The sequence below is a fragment of the Halyomorpha halys genome, unplaced genomic scaffold (genome assembly GCF_000696795.3).
Source record: "Halyomorpha halys isolate HHAL.00 unplaced genomic scaffold, Hhal_1.1 Scaffold34.1, whole genome shotgun sequence".
Classification (NCBI taxonomy): Eukaryota; Metazoa; Arthropoda; class Insecta; order Hemiptera; family Pentatomidae; genus Halyomorpha; species Halyomorpha halys.
Window position 1 is genome coordinate 1,745,007 of NW_027105031.1, and position 5,347 is coordinate 1,750,353.

Genomic DNA, 5,347 nt, shown 5'->3' on the forward strand with positions numbered 1-5,347 from the left:
ATATGATATAATATAACTTATATATATAAAATTACGGTAGGACAAGACCTTAATCCCAACTCTCATGTAAATAAACAGCGATGATGTATATAAGGAGAATTACGAAACAAAGCTTCCTTTTTTTTTTTAAGTTCTCGAGTGCTCGTAAGTGGTGCCGAAACCCGGGACTTCTGCGTACGTAAAAAGTTTTTTTTTTAGCCACACATTTTGTTTTTATTTATTTCTTTAATAGGTCAAGGTATGAGGCCGATAGTAAGAGCCGCAGCGTTTATCGTCGACAGTCAAGGTAACGTAATTCCGGTAGCGGCAACGGAACAGCCAGTGATTCAGCCTGAACCCATACCTTAGCCAATGGTTGAAACCCAGCCAGTCCAAGAGGGACTATCACCTCTACCATCACTCACGACGTCGGAAGCGCACGCGAATGACCTCGAGTGGATCATGATCCGAACAGCGACGAACCAGGATCTTAGAAAGGCCAAATTCGGATCTGGAGAGATTCACCGGAGAACCTGGCGATTTAAGTCACTACATAAAAAGGGGTGATCGGCTAACAGAGAGATGAGAGACTGCTAGATAGCTGTAGTGTGCAGAGTAAAACGGGGTATCCTCAGCCCGATACATGCGGACGAAGAAACGCCCTGGAACACAGTCAAGGAACGGTTAAAGAAGTTATATGGAGGAGGACGATGGGCTCGGAGGAAGACATCTTTCAGATGTTTAGGGAGAGGAGAAGACAAGTTCAAGCTAAGGGGCGCTACGCTAGTTAACTGTTGTCCCAGTACAACCGGATATCAGACAAATTGACTGAGATGCAAATGGATCAGGCCCGAATTAATTTTCTATCGGGTATTTTGAAGGTTCAGTTGGGTTAAGAAATCAGGAAGAAGTAGGTCAAGTATGCATGTGTATGATGTTTGTCTGTAAGTGTATGGATCAGGGTATATTATTGTGTATTTTGTTTTGGTCAGGTAGTTTCCTAGTGCATTGCCTTTAGCGCAGTTCCATGAGTGGTGTTTGGCGTTTAGGTCACCTAGTATGATGTGCTGTCTGTCGTTCTCGATGTCGCAGAGAAAGGTCTTCAATGTGTTCGGTTTGGCACTGGGGCTGCGGTAGACGCAAGTGATTTTGTGGGAGTGTTCTAGTCTTACTTGTATTGAAATGGCTGTGTGTTTGTTGTCGTGAAGTGTGGAACCGTTGATGAGTCTGGATGGGACGTGTCAGCGTGCACTGCGTGATATCGTGATTATCCGTGCACCGCGGACATATCATCGCTCTATTGCAGTACTTCATCGTGTGTCCATACTGGAGGCATTTCCGACACTGGACTGGGCATCCGTCTTCCTTGAAGTTGGATACCCGAAATCGGCAATGGTTAATTGCTCCCAGCTTCCTGATATCAGAGATTTTTACGTAGTGCTCAGTCACTAATTGCAGGAGATCTATGTCAGTTTTCTTCCATCGGGCTGAGTCCTGGTGAGGCGGCGTAATAACTTGAATCCAGGAAGATTCTCCCGTAGATCTTCGGCCATGTCTTGTAGGTCCGTGTCGACGTTGAAGCTATACAGCTCCCATTTCTTCGTTCTTTTGGTTCCTCTGGGTGCAAATGTGTGAAATTGTACTGAGTTGGTCCCTCTCAGTACTTCACTGGGCTTTTTGTCTTCCGCTGTGGTGAGGCAGAGCCGGGTCTCCCTGCTGGAGTTGTTAGTCTCTAACTGACTGATACAGACGACGGCCAGTATGTCTTTCAGGATTGTTGACCTATCGCTGGGGAGATGATGATGGGAGGCGGGCGCCTCGCCTGGGGCTGCTGCTGAGGAGTCTGTTTTTTGAACCGCCTGAAGGCATCAAAGCTATTCTGGCAGTTTGTGGGACATGGTTCAGGTTTTTTCCGAGCCCTCTAAAACATAAAGGAAACAGTGAATTATTGAGTCAGTAAAGCACTCAATAATTCACTGTTTCCTTTTCCTCCTGTTGAAAAAAGGAATAAATCGTGTTGTGTCTTACCTTTTACTACTACCTTTGGTATTTTAAGGTTACCTGTTATGTTTAATATCATATAAGAGCTCTCCATTCAAAGGAGCTATTTTAAGTCCGGAGGTGAAAACAAGTCCACTGAAGGCAGATTATTTCACTTATTTTTAGATTCTCTAATGAATGAATTGACTATGAATGGTAGCATGGAATAACCATAAAGAGGTAATAAAGGACTGTCTAGACTAAAAGGATACCACTATTGAAGTAGATATTAATGCAGTCTTCATTATTACTGGTATCAAAATTACATTCGTCTATTAGTGAATATTTGACCTAAACTATGTAAAGAAAAAATCACAGAGTAGACAGCAAAGAAACCAAATAGACTTCAGCGACCCTGGTAGAGAGGTTACAAACTACAAATTCCTTTTAAAGGAACCGATAAGTACAAGGAAAGACATGACCGCCTTCAGCGGACTATGTTTTCTGCCTATCTTATAATGCCGTAAGGCAAAACAAGAAAATTGTAAATACATGTATTATATATCATTTTTTATAATCCATATTATATATATATTTATCAATAAAGAGGTTTTAAAAAAAAAAAAAAAAAAAAAAAAAGGAAAGACATGGTCACCATACCGTTTCTATAAGAAAAACCAATACGTCAAACTGTTTTTTTCTTTTCCAGTCGTTTCTTACTAAGGAATGTGTATGATACAAATTAGATCAGAATTAATGGGACAACAATTTTCACCAAAGGGGCCTCTTCTCGGAATTGATAATCTAGTACTCAGTAACACTATTCAGGCATTGAATCCGTTAAGACAGGCGTTGTAAGAGGCGTCGCATTACTACCACTTATGAGCAAGGCTATTTAAACCCAAAAATTACTACCCGGGTCGATCCTCGACCCCAACCACAAACGAAAATCGACAGTTCATACGACACTCTCAGAGACAAATATTACAGATAACACACACCCACTACAAGAAGGACAGCTAACACACACACAACTACAAAACAAGTTAGGCAACCACCTATAATAATTAATCCACCGGTATCGGCGGTACAATTACGTGATGCCTTCAAATTGGCTAACATCCTAAACTTCAGTATCCGTTCCTCAAAAGAGGAAAACAAAATTTTCACCAATACAAAACAAGACTACGACAAAGTCCTTCACTATCTAGAGGCCATAGAAGGCGTATATTATTATACGTACGCTTCACGGGGTACCAAACCTCTTAAAAAATTCATTTACAAAGGGTTTGACATTAATCACCCTTTAGATTCTATCACCGATGCATTCTCGGAACGCCTTCCTGGTTTCCGTCAGTTGCATAGAATGCAAAAGACAAATGCCGCCGGGCAAAACACAAATTTGTCGCATATTATCGTCACAACTGTACACCCAACCACATTAGAAGACATTAAAAAAGTAGGTCCCATAGACCACATGATATACTTATTTGAAAAAATGAGAAACATTGGTGACCCCAAGCAATGTTATAATTGCCAGGAGTTTGGCCACACCCAATATTATTGCGATAGAATGACAATTTGCGTCCGCTGCGGGGAAAACCACCCCATAAACGAATGCCTGAGAAACACCCCACTAAAATGCATTCACTGTAACGAGGAACACGTATCCTCATTTACAAAATGTACAAAAAGGTCTGACTAGATCAAAATCTTGCAAGCCAAGAGGGAAACCATTAGGCCCTCCACCATAAACACCAAAGAGGCTCCTCAACCTCAACAAAAAAATCAGACCTCTCCTCTAATGCGGGCTGAATTATACACGGCCCTCCTCCACCAACCACCGTCTTTGGAACCGGCATGGGTTTCCAACCTCATGTCAATGTTCCAGGACATGAAAACTATGTTCACTACATTGATGAGCACACTTAACCTCGTGCTTCAAAACACACTCCCTAGAATCAATGGTTAGACATTGCATAATTAATTATAACATAACAGGGCTCATGAAACGAAAACTTGAGCTAGAAACCGGACACACTCAAGACCATTCTCAGTGACATTGAGAACGACAGACAACACATCATACTAGGTGACCTAAACGCCAAACACCACTCATGGAACAGCGCAAAAGGCAATGCACTGGGAAAATACCTGACTAAAACAAAATACACAATAATACTCCCCGATGAACACACCTACAGACAAACATCAAACCCCTCATACACATCTACGATTGACCTACTTCTCACGCAACAACCACACAGATTCACAACTGCACTACACTAGATTTTAGTGACAATGACCACCTACCAGCACTTTATCAGTTAGGCAAACACACAACACCAACCCCATCTACAGACATCAAATACAACTTTCGACAAGCCGACTGGAGACTCTACAAAATACACGTATACGACAACATACCCAACATTACAACACTAAACTCACCACAAGACATAAGTGTGGCCATTTACATTCTACAATAAACCATACGAGACGCTGCGAACACATCAATACCCACATTCACAGCCACATCAATACCCACATTCTCAGCCACACTAATACACCAACGCACACCAGCCCAACACATACCCACTCTCATAAAACAACGCAATAACATCAAAAACTACACTACAATAAAATAAAATTGTAAATTAATATAATTGTAAATATGTATGTAAACTATTATATCATTCTTAATTATTTTTACATCGTTTTCTTTTCTCTTTTTTATTTATTCATTTTTTTTTATTGGTCAACTGTTAAAAGTGAGAAAGTAACCTATAATTATTATTTATAATGACTGTTTATATTTCTTTGTATTTTTTGTTTAAGTATTTCTGATGCTCCTTAGCCCTCATCTATTGATTTCTCTGTATTATTCTAAAGGGACTCGTCCCAGAATAAATAAAGTATTATTATTATTATTATAATTAGCCTTAGTCAGCAATTACTTCGATCGCATGTATATATCGAGATGTACCAGACCCAATAAAGTATAGTATGTTACAGTGGTTCACACGTGTTACATCTTATTCCTTCTTCTCTTTTTTGATATTTGGCTTTCGCCGATACTTTACTGGTGCCGAAACCCGGGAACTTTAGAGACCGAATTAATTTTCAGTCTAAAAGAAAAAAAAATTTCATTGTTCTCTTTGAATTATGACCAGTTACGGATTAGTGAGAAAAGCAGTTCTGAACCTAGAGAATATGAACCAAAAAAACCAACCTCAAGCTGCAGTCAATCAAACTCAAGCTGCAGTAAACCAAGCTTTAGCAGCAGCCAACCCACCTCCGTAGGTGATTCAACCATTACCAGAAGTCTCTTTAGCGCAATTTCATGCCACGACGCTAGAATGGCGGTATCGGACCTAGAAAAATTCAC